The sequence below is a fragment of the Carcharodon carcharias genome, chromosome 25 (genome assembly GCF_017639515.1).
Source record: "Carcharodon carcharias isolate sCarCar2 chromosome 25, sCarCar2.pri, whole genome shotgun sequence".
Taxonomy (NCBI): Eukaryota; Metazoa; Chordata; class Chondrichthyes; order Lamniformes; family Lamnidae; genus Carcharodon; species Carcharodon carcharias.
In genome coordinates, this window is record NC_054491.1 from 9636503 (window position 1) to 9659847 (window position 23345).

Consider the following 23345-nt stretch of genomic DNA (forward strand, 5'->3'; position numbering starts at 1 on the left):
TATGAATAAAGCAATTTCAATACAATTGCTTACTTTGTGAGCATCATAGGAAGCTTCCGTTTTGCTTTGTCTGAAATTTTATTATGTTTGATGTACTTTGTAAAAGAGATGTACAGTAAAGTCCCACCATTCGAAGAGGTTACATTCCCACAATATCTCGCAAACAGCGAAATCGCGAACAGGGAGCATGTTCTTGAATGGAACTCAATTAGATAGGTTCCAGTCATGCGAGGGCAGCATTCGACTCTCCAATGAAACTGTGGTGCAGTACCTTTATAGGACAGATGGGGGACCCTCTGAGAAATACATCAGGGAAGGTTTAAATAGAATATAGCCGTTATTGCAGCTCTGGACCCAGCAATCTGACATTTCCAGGTTAATCCCTTCGTTCAGGATGCACTTCAGCTGAAACCATTCCAGTCTCTGCTCTGTCATGGCTGCCATCTCCCCGGGGAAAGAAGAGAGAGAGAGAGAGAGAGAGAGAGAAGAAGAAACTGCAGATAAACAAACATTGCTCTCATGATGGGTGATGCTGTGTTCAAAGTACAAAGCAAAGGTAAGTTGAAAATACGAACAAGTAATATGCAAATGGTGGGACTTTACTGTACTGTAAAGACTGCCATTTCACCTGTTCTATATATTCAGTGCTTTCTATAATAGTCCCTTGGAGAGCCATAGATTGAGTAACAGAGGTTCCTGCAAAAATTATCTGACTTTCTTCTTTAATTGATCAAAAACACTGAAAAAATATTATGTACAGCCTTAAAGCAGAACATGATCAGTTATTGCCATATTTTGACCTTTACCACTCAAGACCCAATGAGAAGCTGCTGGGGATACATTTTCATAATATTTGTGCATACCTGGGTTTATATATTTACATTTTTCAAATCTAGGACCTGGATTAGAATCTGTCAGAGATGAATGAGATAAATGTCACCTCTTTGGTCCAAAATGGAATGAGTGAGTACTTTCAGTTGAGCTTTGACTTGTGCAAGTAGCTCAAAATGGTCAATAAATTGGCATAAATTGGTCGTGAATTATCATTTACACAGGCTGCATTTATACTAAAAGTCATGGTCAGTTTGATGTGAAGCCTCAGTCCACCAAGTCTGGCAAATCAGTGTTTTTTCTGGGTTCTTTATTTTGCATATTACCTTTCCTTTAGATGTAACTTCCATTGCTGGTTGCATTTTTAATTTCTGACCTTGATCTTTGTGTTCTCATAAATTATCTGTTTCACTGACTCTCTGTGATAATGAAGATCCACTCTCGAAAAATAATCCTCTCTGAAAAGGAACAAACACAAATCTGTCAAAATAAATTGAATTCACTTCAGCACCAACAGGTACAGGCACTTCAAATTAAACAGTACATTATTAACAATAATTGTCCCACAAAGCTGCATCTATAGAACCATTCACAACACAGAACCCAGGCCGTTTGTCCTGCGTCAACTCTCTGCTACAGCAATCAAAACAGCCTTTTCTTATTCATTCTATCAAGGTCGTTCATATTTTTGAAAATTTCTATTCAACCTCTGTTCATCTTTATCTGTTCCCATGGAAACAGTCTGAGTATCTCAAGTCTTTCCTCATAACTTTAGTGTCCCATGTGGATCCTAGTGTCATTCCCGGTGAATCTAAACAGTACACTTTACCCATCTTTCTGTAATGTGACATCCAAAATAATACATGGTATTACAACTGTGGGCGACAAGTTGTATAAATTTGATGTTTCTCTGCCCTTGGATTCCATGCCCATATTTGGAAAACCTAAAATTCAGTTCCTGCCTTTTATGGCTTTTATGTGCTCCCATACTTTAAGGGAATTATACATTTGAACCCTTTGGTGTCTCTATTTATCCGCGCACTTCCCTGGCACACATCTGAAAGCTTTGTTGATGAGCCTCATTGCAAAAACTCACTTTATTAAAAAGTAAATAAGTTATATTCAGCAGAAGTGAAATAGCTAAGAAATTATGGACAGAATTTGCCTGTTGGCGTGCGGGGGTTTGGGGGGGGTTGGGGGGGGTGCCGGGGAGGCCTCGGGCCCCAGGCCCCACACGTCAGAGCGTAAAACGACACATGGTGAAGTCAGGAGAGCGTCCTGACTTCGCTGCACACCATCGCGATATTTTGTTGGGTGGGTGCACGATGATGTCCAATGCACGCCTGCCATTAATTAACAGGCCACTTAAGGCCCTTGACTCACCAATCGACGCTGATTTTTCAGCGCCCATGCGATCTTCAGGTCGGCCCCACGGGCGCAACGGGCAGGCGGGTAGAAGAGATAAACCTCATCCACGGGCGGTATAAAAGGGCTCAGTGGGATCTCTTTCAAGTATTTATTTTTCAAAGTTATTGAAACTTGCATGAGATCTGTAGTACTTCAAGATGCATACCAGCTGCTTTTTTTGGGCTCTTAACCTTCAGGTCAGCACTCTGCAGTGAGGAATCTTTTCTGGGCCTGCAGATTTCAGGAAGCCTTCCCCTAGCCTGGGAATGGGAGCTGAGCTGCCCAATAGAGGCAGCTCCTCTGAGGAAGAAGTGAGGGCTAGAAGGGGGAGGAGGCCAGGAGTGCACATTCAGCCTCCAGGGGAGCCACCTTTGGGAGGAGAGGGGGCAGGCACAAGGGGCGCAGGGCCAAGAGGTGGACCAAGGCAGAAGGGGCCACAGATTATGCCACTATCCTTCTGACAGAGTATACAGGCGGTGAAGCAGTTACCTCAATATGTCTGAGGTGCGGTACCAAAGGAGGCTCCGTCTCTCAAGGGAGACAGTCAACTATATCTGTCAGGTGATAGGGCCTAAGATCTTCCCTAACTGTGTTGGTGGACACCCCATGTCAGTGTCTCTAAAGGTCACAGCTGCCCTCAACTTCTATGCCTCTGGCTCCTTCCAGGGGCTGGTGGGTGATCTTTGCGGTGTCTCCCAATCAGCTGTCCACACTTGTGTCAAGCAGGTCACAGATGCTCTGTTCAGATGGGCATTGACCTTCATCCACTACAATTGGGACCAGGCAAGTCAGACACAGTGAGCCAGAGGTTTTGTCGCCATTGCGGGCTTCCCCCGTGTCCAGGGTGCTATAGACTGTACACATGTGGCCATCAAGGCGCCAGCAGGTGAGCCCGGTGCCTTCATCAACAGGAAGGGCTTCCACTCCATGAACGTGCAGATAGTGTGTGATCACAGGATGCAGATTCTACAAGTCTGTGCAAGGTACCCAGGCAGCTCCCACGACACCTACATCCTCAGACACTCCCAGGTGCCGGGGCTCTTCAGTGCTCCAGCCTGGCTGGATGGATGGCTGCTGGGTGACAAGGGCTATCCCCTCAGAAGATGTCTCATGACGCCTCTCCGCATCCAAGAACAGAGGCTGAGCAGCGGTACGATAGGAGCCACGGCACCACAAGGGCTGTGGTGGAGAGAACCATCGGTCTTCTCAAGATGCGCTTCCGATGCCTGGACCGCTCAGGGGGCGCACTCCAGTACCCCCCCAGATCGTGTCTCGGTGATGGTGGTTGCATGCTGCACTCTGCACAATCTTGTGCTGGAAAGGGGGACTCAGTGAACGATGAAGACATCAATGCAGTGTCTGCAGCTGCACACGATGAGTCCAGCAGTGAGTCGAAGGATGAGCATGAGGGGTAGATGCTGACCCAGGCATACTGCAGGGGAGGCTTTAATCCAATCAGCCTTCAGCTAGCACAGCACAGGTGGACCTCTAGGACAAGCCTGGGCTGTAGGCTCCATACTCGACAACTAAGTGCAAAATCTGCCTGGATGGGAACATTAACTAAGGGCCTTGTTAATAAAGCTGAATGTCCAACAAAGCACTCATTACAGTTTTGGAACCCATCCACACGCAGAAGAAAAAAGGCACCCTCAGCCATGGTGACATATCAGAATCTAATACATCAAGCAAACAAAGTTATTCCAAAAAAAAGATAACAGTGTTACAAATCAGAACAAATCATAAGGACCTCATCTTGGACCAACAAAAAAGGACCCGTGAAAAACCCGTGGTGTGCCTAAGGTGCCTTATGTCTTCATTTCCGGGTGCTGCACCTTGATGCCACCCCATCACTCAGAGTGGCATCTGAGCCAGCCTGCTGACTCTGCTGTCCTGTTGGTCTCGATGACCTTGGCGGTCATCCTCTGGCCCGTGAAGCCTGTGCTGGCCCCACCTGGGAGGGAGCTGCCAGCTCCTCCAGTGACCGTGAAGTGCCCTCACCGCTGTGCCCCGGGACACCAGCTGATGTTCTAATTCCCACCGAGGTGCTAGTGTCTCCGCTGGTGCCTGCCTGGCAGAGATGGTGTGACGCTGGTGTGACTTCAGGCCCCTCAGGTGTGAAAGGGGGCCTCTGCTGTTCCTCCTCCTGGCCCTGCTCCGATGATGCTGAAAGAAAGAACGAGGACAGTGGATCAGACAAAGTGCATCCCTGTCACCCGGATCATTATGCGTTCATCCTTCCGTAAGCAATGGTCAAGCCATGTTGCAAAATTAAATCAATTAACATTCAGCACTGCCATGGCTTTTGGGGGAACAATGCTGGCCTCACTGTTGGGCATAAATACCTGGTCGTGGCACCCCAGCCTCACCGACACCAGAGGACCTGGATGCATGGCGCCTCTCCAAATCCAGGGCCTCCTGCTCACACCAGCTAAGAATGCCGATCTGCGCCTGGCCACTGCCAGTCCTTGCACTCTCTGCCGTGTTATGAGCATTCTTCTCCTGAAAAGGAGAGAAGAGCATTGATTCGTGCTAATTGTACCTGGACTGTCTTCGTGGACGGCCCACCCCAACCAGAGTGGGACATTGCAGGGCTCCAGTGCCTCCTCACCCACTGCTGCTGCCGAGCACTCACACAAAGAAGTTGGGCCTGCCCCCCACCCGCCCCCTCCCCCCACCTCCCCCCTTGGAAACATGCTGCCTACATCACGTTAGGCACCACATAGTATATCCTTCCATTGCAAGGAGGTGCAAGCATGTGGAGCACAGAGCGCAGCAGATGGTTCATTGCCACGCCATGCTCCTCTCCCAGCATGTCATCACCCTGACTTGGACATGTCCTGGAGTTCCAGCACTGCGCCTAGGTGCAGCTCCTCCAGGTTGCCCCCAAGCCTGTGGGTCTCATGTGGGACTCAGTGTAACACATGCTGCGGGGGGCAAAACACATCTCTTCATCACCCTCTCAGACTGACCAAGCATGGGCAATATCTGCTGGCCCACCCAGCAAAGGACAAATGCTGTCAATTATTCAATGCAGACTCTACACTCAGACTTGGTGTGTGGGGGGGTAGCAGCAAGGAGGAAAGCCTACCTGCTGGGATAAATGCCCAATGCCAACGTGGTACTCACCCTGCCAGGGTGCGACAAGTCATGGAAGTGCTTGCGACACTGGATCCAGGTGCACCGCACCACATCGCAGGAGCTCACCATCTCCGCCACGTCCTCCCGGGCACCTTTTGTCATTGGGGGGGGCCCCCTTCTACCATCCTGGGGGACCAGCACCTCCCGCCATGTTGCCACTTCCTCGAGGAGGGCAGCAAGGCAGTTGTCTGAAAAACAAGGGGCACACTGGCGCCACCCCCCCAACCCTACCATCTGGCCTGGCCTGCTCCGATGGCCTACCCCCTGGACTTGCATGAACTTCATTGCCCCTGTGCACGACCCTTCACCCAGCCATTGAGAGCAGCCTTTCCGAGGCTGCCAGGGCCTTCCTTTATGCGGGCCGCCGGGTCGCCATGGGACCCGGCGGCCTGAGCACTCCCGCCACCGCCCGCCCACTCCCGCTATGCACGCGATTAACGATCGGGTCCGCACCCACCCACGCCCACTCTGCTCCACCAACTCCCCCACCCCCGCCCCCCACCAACCACAAAATTCAGCCCTATGGGTGAACTCTACACCGATTGATGATGACCTTTCATATGGAGGTCTTAAGTGAGTAGTTACACTCATTAACCTCCTTAGTAGTCATCCTTTAAGACTTTTATGATGGTTAACTTAGAATCTCAAACAGCAAAATATTTCTTCTTCTAGATTCAAACAGATGCAGAAAAACACTCAGAATTAACGTGTGCGCTTTCAGTGAATTATTTGAGAGAACCTAAGTGCAGCAAAGCAACTTACTGCTGAGGTCCCAAGAAAGGGAGCGGGGACATGTCTCAGCAACCAGAGACCTGAAAGCTGGAGGTCTGGTCAAATCTAACAGCAGGACATCATTAGAATTTATTTTACTCCATTTCCTGCCCATTAGCCAGCCAGGTTGTAATTTCAATTTAAAGTTAAGTTAGGAATGACTTTATTCCACGGGTCAGTGCCCAAAGATTCTCGGAGATTGCACAAACAAATTTCTCATAGCGTCCCTCTAGCCACCCTCAGCCTACCCAAGCCAGGCTGGATTCAAACCAGATCTTGACTTGTTTGCGGGGGGGCATGTAAACCCATTGTGTTATCCAGTCTCCAAGTTAATCTCTTAACATCAGACATTTGAAATAAGTTTTATATCTATACGTACTAGAAAAAAAAAACACCAATCCATTTTTTTGTATATTGTAATTATCGGAAGAAATCTTTCTTGATCACAGGGATAATTCAAAGCCAAGTATCTCACTAAGCTCCACCTATCTCCACAGTAATGTGACACACATGACCAGCTCCCAGGTATAATTGCAAATTGGCTACATTTTCAATTCCATAGCTTTCCTTAATTCTGGGAAATCACATGAATAGCGTCATTTAACTGAATTAACTACAGAAGTCATGTCACCAGTTCTTTAATGAAGCTCCACCTGCCATTTTATGATCTTGCTTATGATTTTAGCTGTTAACCTCTTAAGTCAACATAGCCCCAACCTTAAGCGTAATAAACTCCAAGCTTGTTTGAGTTGCACTTAATTTGGGGCTGCTTTTAATCATTTCTAAACCAGGCATCTCATTTTCTACAGTTAAAACTTTAATTCCTGAAACTAAAAATTACATTAAAATATATGGATTACAAACTAGTGATTCGCAACAATACCTAATTCTGATTTGAACACATGATAGCTGCAGTGTAAACATCTCACCTTAGAGCTTCTCTCTGTGTTCCAGACCACAATGGACTAAACGGACCAAAATCTTTCAAATGAGTTGAATGATTTGGAAATCGAGGTATCATGGTCACAAAGACATGGGAAGATAATGAATCACAGCATTGCCCTGTTTGCTTTCACTGAGAAGGCTCAACTGCTAGATTTTTTTCAAATTGCCTTGTACCTCAAATTTGTAAAGAAAAATATTGCCCTTCACATTCATCCAAAGTCAGACCAATCACTTCCTATGTCTGTTTCTAAGGAAACATGGTTTGGTGGGGAAAAGGTTCACCTCCTCAAGTGAACAACTGTCCAAGCACTGAAGGCAGGTCAAAAAATGATTCTGAAAAAAATAATTGGTCAAGTGCTTAATTTTGAAAACAACATAATTACTTAAGATGAACAACATTTATGGCCCGAATTAATAATAATGACCGATTAAAATTATCTTACGAAATGCTTCCCAATCAAAACGAAGCCGTGTTAGCACACTGAAGGGCAAAACAGGCCTTGAATGAAAGCGTTGAGTTTTGAATTATCTCAAATAATCACCAGCTTCCCAAGGGAAATGTTCTACAGGACCAATAAAGTAGAGGAGAGTCGTGGAAACTTTATAATGGTCAGGCAAAGGAGATTAACAGCTCTTTGTGTTCATTGTATTCATACAACGAGTTAGCAGCAAGGTCAGTGCATGCTATACATTTATTCTCCTTTTTCTTAATTTTCATTCTATATTATTACCTGCCTTTAAAAAGGGATAGTGGTTAATCATTATCGGTCTGCCTGAACTACTCAAAACGCTCATGAAAAATATGTTTGAATTTTTTTAACACCTTTGTGAAACATACAGCATGGAAATTAGTATAAAATTGTAAAATGGAACAGTTAAGGAATCAACAGCGGGAAAAAAATCGGCAAATTTCTCTTTAAAAGCCAGAAGCTGTCTGTTTGCAAAAAGGAAATTGGCTTCGATAAATTGTGCTGCAAAAAAATTTCGATTTTCCAAGCAATGTTATTTGAACGCTGGTGGTGTTAAATCCAGCCCCAAGCTTATAGGGGACAATATTTCCCTCGTCGGGCGGGCTCGGTGGGGCAGGTGGGGGTGGTCAGGAAGCCAACCGCTGCCCATAATCAATGCCGGACCACGATTTCACATGGCCCGCACAATTAAGGCCCGCCCAGTGCGAGACGCGTGTGGCAGCGCTTAGCGCTGCCTATGTTGGGGGTGGGTGGGGGGGAGTTTGGGAAGGAGGGTGTGTGTGCAAGTTTGCACATGCGTGCAGGTCTGCACTGGAAAAGCTCCCTGCGGCACAGAGCTACCTCAGGGGGATGAAGAGTTTGAAACATTAAAAATAAAGACTTTTAAAATGCCACAAAACATCTCCCCTCATGTGTCATGAGCAGGGACATGTTATTAATGAAATGTTATCATTTTTTAATTTAAGTTTTAATAGCTGTTGGAAACCTCATCCACCTGTGCGCGAGCGAGCAATGACTTCAGGATGCTGGCCCAACACCATCGTGCGCCATTTTACACTCGGTCGGGTCGGGTGGGTCAGGCATGCACCCACCCAATGTACATTTTTATTCTGGCCATAGAGTTGGCTGAAGAAGGATGGGAAGAGGTTCAAGTGGTGCATGAATTCCAGCATAGATTAGCAGGGTCAAATGGCCTATTTCCATGCTGCATATTCTATGTAATTCTATGCATAATTAGAGGGGGATCCAATGCAGACTGATAGGTAAAGCTCATGGGAAGAGTACCCTGAATAAAAAAAGCTAAGAGATATGCATCATAATAACGTATGATGTTGTTGGCGTCTATTCTAATAGAGTCCTAATAATGTAGCAACATGTTTTGTAACAATAAATGGTGACATGATTGAACAAATAAGTATTATTGTTGAAAAAAGAAACAATGTTGAAGCTTTTCATCTTGCACTCATCAGGACACTTCGTAAGACTAAGGGGACTAAAGGGCAAACAACAATTTATACTGCATGAGAAGAGAGTGCTGATTGTCTGGCATTCAAAGCAGACTTTTCACTGAACAGATAACACTGAAAGCTTGCTATTACAAAGGGATTATGCCTTCATATGGGTCCTGGACTAGTTCTTGACTGGGGCAGAGGTCAAATCATACATACGGCAAGTGTCTTCATTGGTTTACGTGTCCAGTTTTGCTCCAGGGCTGGTTAGAACCGCCTGAGGAGGTCAGAACTGGATTTTGCAGAGTTTTGTTTCCTTCTTTCCCTGTTTTTTTTGCCTTTCCTAAGAGATTACATGGCCAGTCTAGGCGAGGTGGTGGGGGGTGGGGGAGAAATGTTTAGTGGTGATGCTGCAGCCATCATAGTGCGGGGCAGGTTTGATAGACCAACAGGTCTTTTCCTATATGTCAGCTTCAAATTCAAAATGGTGCTGATTGTAAAACCACAGTGACCTCAGCTTGTCCTACTGCCATTTATAGCATAAGTAAACATGCTGCTACATAATAAGGGATGCTACATGTAGACAATGTTTGTCAACTCATAGCAACAAAAGTCTTTCTGACAACAAATATGCTATTTAAGCGCTGCCAAGCCAGTGAACAGGAGCTCGTTTGAGTACTTACTGTACCTTCCTGCCAAAGGATTAGTCGTAATTTCAAGCTTCAATTCAATAAACTGTACAGATCAAGTGACAAGGTGTAACCTTTCTATGCTAACATGGAAATGTTCATGTATAATCTCTTGGGTTTTATTGATTTTCATAAATTTAAGCCAACGATTATTCCAGGAAAGATATAGCTAAATAAAATGATGTGTGTGGGCAAGCAGAATATGAAATTTCTAAAGAGGAAAATATTATCAATATTGGGTGCCACTAGCTGACAGTATGAAAATATTTGAAAACTAAAGCCCAATGAGATTAGTGCAATAGTGAGGTAAAAGATAGCATTCACAATATGACAAAAGCAGTTTAAGCATAACATCACATTTTTCTCTCCTCTGCAAAACTAATATTCTCCATAGGGTTTGGTTCCATGGGCACCCTTGCCATGGTTACCCTTCTGGTTCTTATTCCCTTCCACAGCCTAGGGCACTGATGGAAGTTCTAGCACTTTAACTGCTGCCCCAGCTAGTTCATTATAGACTAGTGATCAAATATATTTTTTAAAGCATTCTTACTATGAATTGACATGACCAGTTTCAGCCTGATTAGGTTGGAAAGGGATAAATCCTAATATAACGCTGTGGTGCCTCTTTCCCAGTGATCCTAGAAACAATAATCAGGATGCTAACTTTTAACTATACCAGCAATGCTGAAAGCACAAACTTCCACCTTGCAAACATGAACCATGATGACTTCAGGCCATCTCATTGCCACTGCCTTGGACTCTTGTCAGGTCTAGTAAATGTAAAATATATATGTAGCTGATACAGTTCCTTGATAGCAGCTCAAAGCATCCAGAAATAATTGCACTTAGAGCAAAAGTTTGTTCCTCAGAATATGAAACAAAAACTCCTTTGTCGTATATCACAAACATGGTTCTGATGTTGTGAAGGGATATGAAAGAAAAATTAAAAGCAGAGTTCATCCGTTGGACAAAGGTTTAGAAGGGTCCTTCAACAGCACCTTCCAAAGCCACAGCTTCTACCACCTAGAAGGGCAAGGGCAGCAGATGCCTGGGAACACTAGCACCTGCAAGTTCCCCTCAAAGCCACTCACCATCCTTCACTGTCACTAGGTCAAAATCCTTGAACTGCCTCCCAAACAGAACTGTGGGTGTACCTACACCACATGGACTGCAGCTGTTCAACAAATTGGCTCACCACCACCTTCTCAAGGGCAATTAGGGATGGTCAATAATTGCTGGCCTAGATAGCAACACCTAGACCCTGTGAAAGAATATTTTAAAAGTTTATAAACATGCCTTGGCATAATTTTGTGCTCAAGGACACTAGCATCCTGTGGCATAGAATATGGTATGTCCTCTAACACAAAGCAGTTCTTGAGAAAAATAAGAACCCTGCCTTTACATTACCTCAGCAAGGCATGGATAAATTGTAAGATACCATAATCTAACAACGGATAACCTTAAGGGTGCCCCTAAAACACTTGTTAATTGAATTCTGGAAACTGAGTGACCACCATCTGCACCTCTCAGTAGCCCGTTTGCTTTAAGGTTTTGAGTAAAGTGAAGGATGTTGTCCAACACTTGTGGTCAACATACTTCCTGCTGCTTCAGCTCTTTTATGGTATAAATATTGGAACCACACAGTATGATTTTTAGATTAATAGGATTCACTCCAGTGTCTCTCATGGCAAAGGTATGGCTGCTGTAGCAACAATAGAGGTATCTCTGTAGCTTTCTACTCAAGGATGTGTGATAATCACTACATTAAATATTGATGGATATCTTAAATATCTCTAACATTAAGATTGGATTCTGTATTAGAAACAAGATTATACTTAGTTTTCCTAGAACTATAAATATTGCGATTACCATCAAAAGTGAATTGCATGTTTGGTTCTTTAAGAAACTTTTATGTAATTTAGAAAATATATTGTCTCATATAGGCTTCCGCATCCAAACTCGAGAACTCATCTCCTTACATTCTCCAGTGGAGAAGTGCATTGTTGTGGAGAGATGCTGGGACCCTTAGAATATCCCCATTGTTATAATCTGACTAAAACTTGTTAAAAAGGTATATGAAGGACGGAAATATTCTCTAGTGGTTCCTTTCCTTCAGGGAGAGTTAGATCAGTGCTTCAGACCCATTTAAGTGTCTGTGAGGCCTATCTTCCTCAACCTTAAGTGAGAGTGATCATCCGATGAATATGGAGAAGAAAAGAGTTGACGTTTCGAGTCCTCATGACCCTTCCACAGAACACTCATCATAGGTCATGAGGACTCGAAACGTCAACTCTTTTCTTCTCCACCGATGCTGCCAGACTTGCTGAGTTTTTCCAGGTAATTCTGTTTTTGTTCTGGATTTCCAGCATCCGCAGTTTTTTGTTTTTATCCGATGAATATGCCTGATCCAGAATAGTCCCAAAAAGGAGCTAAGATTATAATCCACTTCAATGCATCCTAAATTGCAAAACATCCTCATCCTAAATATTCAAGTATTGGAAAGTATTTTGCAATATATTTTACATATTTTCATATAAGTGTTGAAAGATGAATGAATAAATCAATATATATTTAGAGATAGCATTTTAAAATATTTTTATTGTGGACAGCTTTTGGATGCTTGAAAAGATATTTTTGCTTGTATCTTTTCAGTTTGAGAATTCACAGTATATACCATTGCATGGGTTCCTGCACTTTTCAACCATCAGTTGTTTCATTGTCACAGAACGATACAGCAAAGCCAGTAACAACATTTGGAATTGGAACTTTTAAAGAGAAAAAAGGCCAAGTATCATTACTCGAGGAGTCAAGATTTCTTATCAGATAGACACTGTCCTTTAACTCACCAAAATATTAAAAATGGAGATTATTGTCAGTCAATGGAGAATTTTTTCAAAATAAATGTTTAGACAGCTTGATTGGTATTAATGAGTGGAGCCATGGAGTCCTGTATTGTACATTGAGACCGTTATATGATAGATAAATATGCATAGTAGTTTACTGTAGATTTATACACTACTACCAAATTTATCACTGTTTATAAATTATTCTCAGACCACATTTACAGATCAGAATTATAATGTCATTATAGTTCAATAGAAAGAAACACAATTTTGGGATAATGAGGGAGCAATATTTTACCTTTGAGTGGCTGATGCTGACACTGTGATAAACAGGGAAAAATATGCTTGGTAAAAGCATCAATCCTCGATAGCGCAAACCCCCAAAAGGTAAAATTACTTCACCGTAGCACCTGTAATGTCGCTACGTAATACATAGCTGTTGCTTACCCAATATGTTGTAATTGTCTGATCTTGATTCAGCCTTTGCTTCTATTTTGCACTTACACTTCTGAGGGCATTAACTCAGCCTGGTACGGTTACACTGTTTCCAAACCTTATCTTGTAGCTCACCCAATGTTGTGTTTAATAAGTAAGTATTGGCAAACTATTCCAAGGGAAACACAACCAATGTTTTCAATGTATGTGCACACAATAAATTAATCTCATGGGTTATCAGTTAAGCAGAAAAATTATTAACTTTTTAGATTGAACATGTTTAAGCTTTTAATATTCCTTTAAAAATCCTTGTGTAACTAGCAGATTTCTTCACTTTCCCAATTTCACAATTCTTCACACTTTCTCTCTCAAGCACATATGCACACACATGATTTAAACATAGGAACATAGAAAATGAGAGCAGGAGTAAGTCATTCAGATCTTTGAGCCTGCTCTGCCATTCAGTATGATCATGGCTGATCTTCTACCTCAACATTGTACTCCCGCATTCTCCCATACCCCTGGATGCCTTTAGAGTCCAGAACTCTATCTAATTCCTTCTTAAATATATTCATTGACATGGCCTCCACAGCCTTCTGTGGTTCTCCACCCTCCTCATCTCAGTCCTAAATGGTCTACCCCATATCCTGAGCCCTTGTTCTAGACTCCTCAGCTAGAGGAAATATCATCCCTGCATCCAGTCTGTCAGGCCCTGTCAGAATTTTAATGTTTCAATGAGATCCTCTCTCATTCTTCTAAACTCCAGTGAATACAGGCCTAGTCAGCCCAATCTCTTCTCATACAACAATCCTGCCATCCCAGAAATCAGTCTGCAGAAATCGCTGCCCTCCCTCTATGGCAAGTATATCCTTTCTAAGGTAAGGAGACCAAAACTGCACACAGTGCTCCAGGTGTGGTCTCACCAAGGCCCTGTACAGCTGCAGTAGGACATCCTTATTCTTGTACTCAAGTCCTCTTGCAATGAAGGCCAACATACCATTTGCCTTAACTGCTTGCTGCAACTGTATGCTTGCTTTCAGTGATTGGTGTGCAAGGACACCCAGGTCCCTTTGTACATCAACATTTCCCAATCTATCACCAGTCAAATAACACTCAGCCATTCTGTTTTTCCTACTAAAGTGGATAACTTCACACTTATCCACCTTGTACTGCATCTGCCATGTATTTGCCCACTCACTCAACCTGTCTAAATCACCTTGAAGCCTCTTAACACCCTCCTCATCGCTCACATTCCCATTAAGTTTCATGTTGTCAGAAAACTTGGAAATATTACATTTGGTTCCCTCAACCAAATCATTGATATGTATTGTGAATAGTGCTCATTGCAGCTGAACAGTCTGATGTATTAATTAATCTTTGGAAACATTAATCTGGCTAATAGGTGTTACAATATCCATAGAGACTGATAACTTTAAAAAAAAATTCAGAAATCCAATTGATAGCTGAAAGCATGACACAAGATTTCACATTTTAAGACTTTAGGTGGAATTATCCCAAATTTGTGCTAAGTGCAGTAGAGGATGGAAAAAAGAATGTCTTATCCGCTGGCCACAATGATGGTTTTTCACGCCGCATCATCCCAAACCAGACTCATTAATCATGCATTCCCGGGAAACAGGCCAATTCGATGGCGAGTGGGCTCTCATTCACCCATCGCGCCGTCACTTCACCTCTTCCTCATGCCGGGCACTATATTTAAAGTCTAGGCACATGCACACCTCTCGGTGCCTCCAGCCCGGGACTGCTACAAAGAAGACGTGACCCCCAAAGACAAGAAGAATGCAGTCCCCCAATTCACCATGGAGGCCCACTGTGGTGTCCTCTATCCCCGCTCTGGCAGCAGGAGGTGCAGTAACATCACCAATCCACCTTGGGAGGCAGTGGCAGTGGTGGTCAGTGCCAACGCCCTGCAAAAGGAGAGCAGCCATCAAATGCCGGAAGAGGATGAATGATCTTCTCCGTTCCACCATGGTAACTCACTCTTCTCATCACTCTTAACTCACATACTCACAAACTTATCACATATCCGCAGGGACCGCACTCACAGCCAGTTCAAGTGACATCACCATTTCACTCTCTCATACATACCTTCATTATCCATGATACCACTCACCACCCACACATGCCAGGCATACTTGTCATCTGGCCTGGCAGGCATCCTGCTTACACTCTTCTCCACCTGTATTCATTAGGACAAGCTGGCACACAACAAGATGGAGAGGTCACAGACTGGTGGAGGAATGCCTGAAATCAAGGTCCTCACAGAGTTTGAAAATAGTGTCAACCAGCTGGCCGGCAAAGCTCTGGGCTGTTCCTGTGCAGAGGGTGAGGTCGGCGTTGATCTACCAAGTGAGGATTCAGCAGTGCAACATTCAACAGACAACCATGCTGTGAGTCATGTGTCCTGTTTCACAGGCCACTGCCATGCACTAATTATCTCCCCTTGCTTCTGCAGGCACATCTGGGAAACAACCGTGGGAGTCCACAACCCAGGTCTCAACTCAAGCCCCGAAGATACCCCGAAAGAGGAATCTGCCAAAACCCCAATTGAAGAACCATACAGCGCTCACCTGCACCCTCCACTAGCGCAGAGACACACACCTCATTGGGGCCTAGTTCTAGTTCCTCAGAGTCACAGTCTGCTGAGCACATCGCATTGTCTGATCCACAGTAGGCAAAGGCAGGGACTTCCCAGGTTTCTGGCACTCGGAGGACTACTGGAGGCCAGAAATTTGTTGAGTCCAAGTCAGATGATTAGCCTCTGGACTCAGTCACACCTCAGTTGCTTGAGCTGGAAAGGCACGCTCAGGAACATCAGGGAGGGATGTTTGCTGCACTCCTCAGATTGCAAGGCACAATGGAGGAGCTGTCTGTCTTCAGGCTGAGGTGATAGCGCTGGTATATCAACACAGAGGTCAACACTGGTAGGATAGCGACCACCATGGAGACCATGGTCCAGGACATCACTCCTGCACTGCTGCGCTGGCTGAACTCCATCACTGGCTCCATAGTTGGCATCCAACAGTGTCAAGGTGAGAGGGGTGTGGGGCAGCTCGACCTCACTCCAGCTTCCCCTTCTCCTCAAGGAGTCAGCCGGGGATCCTCAGGCACCCATAGGGAGGAGGATTAGTAGGTGCACACCTCGGGGCAATCCACCCAGGTGACTCCAGGAGTGCCCGGCCCATCCGAATCCCCACTTCCTGTGACCCCAGCAGCTGCAGCTCCACAGTCCAAGGAGGGTGCCACTGCCACACTTTCGGACCCTGAAAGCAGGCCGGGACTCTCCAGGTCTCAGCCCTCCAGAGGACGCTCGTCAAAGTCATAGCAGTCAGCATGCTCCGCCTCTGCCTCCACTGTGGATGTCCGGGGAGCACCAATACGTAGCGGCAGGGTTAGGAAGGTTAAGAAGACGTAGTTGCACAGCCTGCACGTGGGTGTTAATCACATGTATATAATGTTCACTATTGTAAATAAACTCCCAAGAATGTCTCCTTGCCTATGGCTCCTTGTTATGATGAGCAGTGTTTGTGTCACTTAGATGTGAAATCTTGGTTCCTGCACAAGTTTAAAGCATGTGTCTCAGTCCAGGGCTTCTTCCCTGAGCAGTGTGTAACTTTCAGACCAAAGTGATGGTCTGACTTCACACTCACTGGACACATTAGTGATGCCTGCATCTCGATGGTACTTGATGTTGCTGCCAGAATGTCGTGGGCAGACATCACAGAGTTCCATCATTGTCTCTGTGTGCTCTCAACACCTTTAAGGTGGGGTTGGGCCCCATCTCTTCAGCAGCTGTCATCAGTGATGCTGTGTTCCTGAAGGGGTCAGGTGCTGAAGGCTAACAAAGGATCAGGTGCATTTAAAGTTTCACAGCTGCGTCTCCATGATATGACCCTGATCACAGAGCACCAGCGAGCTACCCTCAGCCAGACAGGAGTCAGACATTCACAGAGACAATGTGAAAATCTACGGAGTGTGCTCACTGCATGTTGTCATCATCCTCCTGGAATCTAGCGACTATTAGGGCATCCATTGAGTCTCCATGGCAGAAGCCTTATCGCAGAGGTTATGTGTGCTGCCATCAGCCAGACTTGAAGTCAAACGTGCATAAATGCACTGTGAGGATCTATGGTGTCACCTCAATGAATGTCAACATCATCCTCCACAAAGCTAGCAGCAGTGAGGGCCTCCCATGTACACCTGCCTCGTCTGGCCAGTGCAAGAGCCTCATTTCCAGCTTCCTCACCTTCAACAACTTCCACACCCTAATCCATCAACATTGGAGGAAACATACAGCTCTTCCATCTCTTCAGTCAGCTCTCCACATTACAACCTGGCACTGCAAATGGTGCAGCAGATAACAGCAATGCATGACAGCCCCTGTGGTCTATATTGCAGGGCTCCACCAGACTGGTCCAGGCACTGGATCCTCATTTTCAACATCACAATGGTTTACTCCACCAATGTGCAAGTTGCAGCATGAACTTTTTCTCTACCCCACTCTGAGACCTCACGGGTGTCATCAGCCACATCCTCTGTGGGTAGTCCTTGTCCCCAAAGAGCCAACCCTGCATCCTCTGTGGACCCTGGAAGACTTCAGGGATCTGAGACTTGCTAAGGATGTAGGAGCCATGGACACTCCCTGGGAACCATGCGCAGACCTGCAGGACACGTTTGTGGTGGCACACCAGCCGAACATTCAGCAAGTGGAAGCCCTTGCAGTTGGCATAGTTGGCTGTTTGAGATCTGAGTGCCACATGAATGCAGTGATGTCACCCTGCACCTGTGGGAAACCTGAAGTGGGGCAAATCACAGTGGTCCTGCATCCTGATCCCAGGCAAAACAAAGTTGTGTTCCTTCGCTAAGATGGTGTCCGTGACCTCATGTATGCGTTTGTGGGCGGTGGCTTGCGATATCCCTTACAGGTCACATGTGGAGCCCTAAAAGGAACCACTGGCATAAATATTGAGCACAGTGGTCACTTTCATGGCCACTAGTAGTGAATGCCCTCCATGTCCCTGTGACGCCAAATCCTGCAGCAGGTGGCAAATGTGGCCGACCTGTTCCCTAGGCATGCTCAGTCTTCAACACTGGTTCTCTGTCACCTGAAGGATTGACAAGTGATGTCTGTAGACCCTGGGTCTACAAGGGCTGCCTAGCTGCAAGGGTCCTGATATACTCCTCCTGCAAGATGAAAAAGAGGGAGAGATATATGGGTTAGATTGGATGTTCCAAGAACTTCTCTTGGTTAAGTCTGAAGGCCCCTTAACACATCCCAGAGAGTGCTGGCCACCACTTGAATGGCCAGAGTTTAGTGCGTAACACGTCTGCCCAACAACCCACCCACCTCTGCCCCACTCCACCTGACCAACTGGCAGCAGCTTTGCCTATTGGACTGCACGCTGTGCTCTCAGCTCAGGCACAGGGACTCTCCTAACCCACACTGCAAGGCTGCGCTGTTAGCTTGAACCATGGAGGAGACTGGTCCAAACCGGGGCGATGACATTGCAAGGGGCTGTGAGCACCTCCACCAGTGACTGCTCCATGGCCGCCGTTCACAAGGAGATTGTACAACTTGCGCAGTCATCCACTTGTTCTACAGTCCACTAAAATGCTTATTAGTTTGCAGTCTGTGCCTTGGGGGTGGTACTTTCATGTCTCTGCGTTGACTGAGTGGGCAGATAAGCTAAAGGCCCAACTCGAAGCCTGTCAAAGTGGCTGTGCTTGACCTTTCTCAGCTGCGCAGGAATGGTCACTTCATAGAAGGTTTGTCTAATGCATGGCTACTTCCCCCCCACCCCCCACCATCCCATCACTCCTCACCCCGCCCCCCCAGCATGTGCTTGTGCACTGCCATCAACCGCAATGCAGCCCTTACCCCCCACAACTCACCTCAATCACCTGGCAGCCCTTGCCCGGCACCGCACCGCACCAGCCGGGATAAAGCAATTTGCCTGTGCTTTAGCATGAATGCGCAGCGCTTCAATCTCGAGGTCCAATAGACAACCCTCACAAGCACTGAGCATCATGAATGTGCACTCTCCTCGGAGTTCCAGCTCACCAGCTGCACGCCTTATAAATGCTTCTGTGAAACATGTCAATGTGCAATCACGCCATGTGCTCAGATGATCCAGCTTGGGGGTATGATTCTGGGCTAGCTGATATGCAGATCCATTACAATGACGGTTCCTGTTGGCCAGCAGTGGGAAATGTGGCCCACTGTTGGTGGGCAGAGCAGATGATTGTAAACATGTTTCACGATGGCGTGAAACTGATATTTGGCCTACCCATCATATTGTCCACTCATGCCCACCGTGACGGCTAATGCCAGAGAGCACTGAAAATTCCACCCTTTTACCGTAACAAAAGCCTAAGAGTACTATTCACTAAACACTATATTGGAGACAACTTATACTTTAAATCACAAAACAGAACATCCTCCTTTTTCTTTTAACACACAGAAAAACACCCTTCATGGACATATTTTACACTACTATTTAAAATGACATTCAATTCTCCCTCAATAAGTCTAAGGTGATTCTGAGCCCCCAGGAGTTTAATTTTGTTCTTTTCCTTTCTCAACATGGGAACTTTTAATGTCAAAACTATCTTTCACAGTGAGGATCTTCCCCTGGAGAATTTTCATATAGTGCAAGCTATGTGAATCTTCCAGACTCATGGTCTTTTCAATCCAAGTGCAAGCTCCCATTGCATTCCTGTGGGATGAACCATAGTATATTGCTGCCTATAGCTGCTTTCCCTCTCCTGGGTCCTGGCAGACCAGCCTTGTCTGAGAGTTTTCAAAGATATGTTAAGCCCTTTCCCTCTCAAAACACATCTCCATGGTAATATGAATCACACAAGCCTTGTATGAAGGTAATTCAGAAATGCTGATTAGCTATTCTTGGGACCCCAACTCTCTTTTACCTTGGAAGGAAATGGACAGTTTACAACCCAAAACTCTTGACACTTTTCTGGGACTTTGGAGGCCCACAGTCTATTCACTGTTAGCACACAGGCTACTGCCATTGTCTCCAAGTATAAATGCCTTGCACTTTCTCCCAGTAAAACAATTTTGGCCCCTTTTAATCTCTAACAACCAAACCACCCAATCTTGCTGTCAGGCAGACTTCAGAGCAGGTCACATAGCTCCCTTAATTTTACCTTAAAAACACAGCCCCAAAACATAATAATATTATGAACCTCATAATTGTAACATAAGATACACTCTTTTTTTTCCAAAAAGGGTGGAGAACACATATGACACCTTAATCATTAACTATAAAGAGTCACTGCATTCTTGAGTGATGTACTTGTCTGAAGTCTGCTCGTGAATGTAAGTGATGTAGTTATCAAGTCCAACATCTGTTATTTTGAACAATTTCACATAGACTTAACCTCCAACCTTTCTCAATTCACCTAAGTTTTTAGTTAGATGTACATTTATTATTTTCATTTTTTTGCACTCAAGAGGGAGACCAGGCTCTTCCGAGGAGATTAGATTCTCTTAGAAAGCCTCACACGTTGAGATCAATTCATATATGTAGTCTAGAATTAGCTGCAAACCTAATTGTTGAGTATGTCTGAATAGGTAATGAGAGTACTAATTTTCCAGGAACTTTTCAAAAGCGAACAGTCTGGAACTGGTTGTCATAAGTGTACTACTTGAGCCAGCTATCTCAATTTTTAGCTGTACCACCTAGATCATATCTGCAATTAAAACTGAAAACTTTACAAAAGCAAAATTTATAGCAGTATTTTTCAGTTTTCATGGTATACATATGCTAGAATAAGGTTTCATCAAAGGTGTTTGACATTCCTATTGTGCCATCCTCATATTGGTGGATGGAGATCACTGACGACAACAAAGTTAAATACAGGTAATGCAAAATGATGGCAACATCCAATATACTGCATTGGGATTATTGCAAAATATTAATTTCTACCTCTTCAGGAAATGACAAGTAATACAATGTAACTTAATTTAACTTTTAACTTAGAATAAATAGGTAAACAATGCATCAATTAATACGCTAATATTTCAAGCAGGGATCATCAGAAGTCAAGAGACAAACTTGAAATAATCCAGCCAAAGTCTCTGAAGAGGGTTTCTATATGACAAACAGAAGGTTGTTTTCAACCACTGCTCCTGTTCAGGAAATACTAATTGTGTACTAACCGGCAAACGTATATCCTAGCAGTGTCTTACTGCATTGATCCATCTAAAAACATGACTATGGTATAGGGGTTTACTGTGTGTAAAACCAAGCCACTCATTGGGATTGCATTTGTTCAACTTCAATGGCAATAATTATGTACATTCTAGTCAGCAATCTTAGCTTGCATTTGTTCATGAAACAGAGGGCCCTTGGCCTATCAAAACTTGCAAGGAAACAAATGAAAGAACACCTTAAAGAGGTACAAAATATAATGAGTAGAATAGAAAATCTTAACCCTGTGCACTATCTCAAGTTAAACCACAATGGCAGGACTGGTGGATGTGGGTACAAGCTACTAAAGAACAACTTTGAATTGATATCGCAAAGGTGATCTTCATGCAAAGGGTGAAATGAAAGAGGCAAAAACTCTGGTCATTCAAGAGGCAGTTACATGCTGGAATGGGGGAATCAGAGTTCTGTGCAAGTGTGACAGATTGCTGCTTTCAATTATATATCTTAGTAACCTTAGAAAATCTCCCTGATGTAAGGCACTTGACATCCTCAAGCTTTTCAGATTTTTCTGTTTTATCCCCATGACCAGGATTTTACAATCCTACCGCAATGGTTCTCCACCCCAGCGGATGTGACGAGCCATTTAGTTCGGCAGGACCTTAATATCTTGCCGGGCAGGAGGGGCCATAAAATCCTGGCCTATTTTTTAAAAATCCCAATTAGATGCCAACCTTCTTCAGCTTCAAGATACAAAAGATGTGATCATTATTATAATGAGAGAATCCTCTAAGCTATTACTAGAGTCATGGTACTGACACATCTCTACATAAAAGCTTAAGAATTTGTAAATATATACCATTACTCCCTGGCTTACTGATATTTTGAGTGCACCATGCATCAGTAAAACTATGAAATGATCAGTGTTTTACTTAATAGGGATGAATTTGGCATTTGTTCATATTGGTCAACTTGTATTTCACAAGTTTAAACAAAAGTTTTGGACTTTCCTAGTTGCAGCAATACAGCACCACATAATTTGCTATGTGTGCAGGTGAGTTAGCTTTGAATCAGGGTTAGGTTGTGTGATAAATTGTCATGGAAAAAGCACATGGGATAAGAACATCAAAAACTATCTCAATATTCATCACTTCCCATGAGCATGGTTGAATTGCAAAGAACTTTTTTCTTTTTTCTTAAATTTATGCTTTTGGTGGATTTTTGTTCCCTTACAATGAAAATTAATTATTTTCCACCCCCGGTATTTACATATCCACATTAGTGCTCCCGTTTCAGGTATCATGACCACAGATCCCATTCCCGAAATACTTGTGAACATATTAAACTTTTAAGTAAGACGTGTTTTTTTAAAAAAGGACATACAAGCTAGGCCGGCTGAGACTGTATGGTAACCACTTGCTGGAAAATTCCTATGTGGATTACCTGACCAACTTGTTCAGAGAGAACCTAATGTCATGCCTAAAAGGTGTGACACAGCCTACAGACAAAGGCACTTTAAAGGAAAAGATACAATACAAACTGAACTGTAATCTCCTGTGGTTGCAGAGATAATGGAAAATGATTACTATCCCAGTCGAAACCAACTCTGGTTGAGTCATGTCCCAGGCTGTGAATATGAGCTGAGCTGAAAAGAAAACAGATCTGGGCTAAAGACATGTTCTCTTTTCCCTTCCAGGAATATACAAGGAAAGGGTTTTTTTAAAAAGTCAACTGCAACCCTAGTTCTGTGTGCTAGTCTGGCATTCTGTTCTGGGATGTGTGCTACGAAGGGCACAACTAAAGAACACCAAATGGACATGCCTGCCCTTGCAGGGAAAAAAAAACTCTTTCTCTCTGATTGCTGGATGCAAGTCACAAGTCAGCAAAGCCACACTCGAAAAGGAAACAAGTCAACTCCTTTCAGCGAACCTGCAGAACAAAGAATCTCCAACCCAACTGCTCAACTGCCAAAGTCAGCACTACCGAAGCCACCCCAACTTAATGGCTGCAATGTTTTGGCATTTACTCCTCACAGACAAACCAAAGGACTCATTCATATATCTTTATTTAAAACTTTTAGTTTTGAGTCAATTTCTGATTTCTAATCTGTTTGTATGTGTCTTGTCTTTTTATCATTTTTCCTTGCATTTAGTAACTAATAAACTCACTCTTTCTTTGA

The 23345-nt window shown here is 44.4% G+C and overlaps 1 long non-coding RNA gene across 1 annotated transcript; it reads left to right on the forward strand.

The window, feature by feature from the left end:
• Positions 1 to 389: 389 nt before the first annotated feature.
• LOC121269739 lies at positions 390 to 23345 on the forward strand. Its single transcript, XR_005941400.1, has 2 exons — positions 390 to 556; positions 22863 to 23345. It is a non-coding gene; the product is annotated as an uncharacterized LOC121269739 (long non-coding RNA).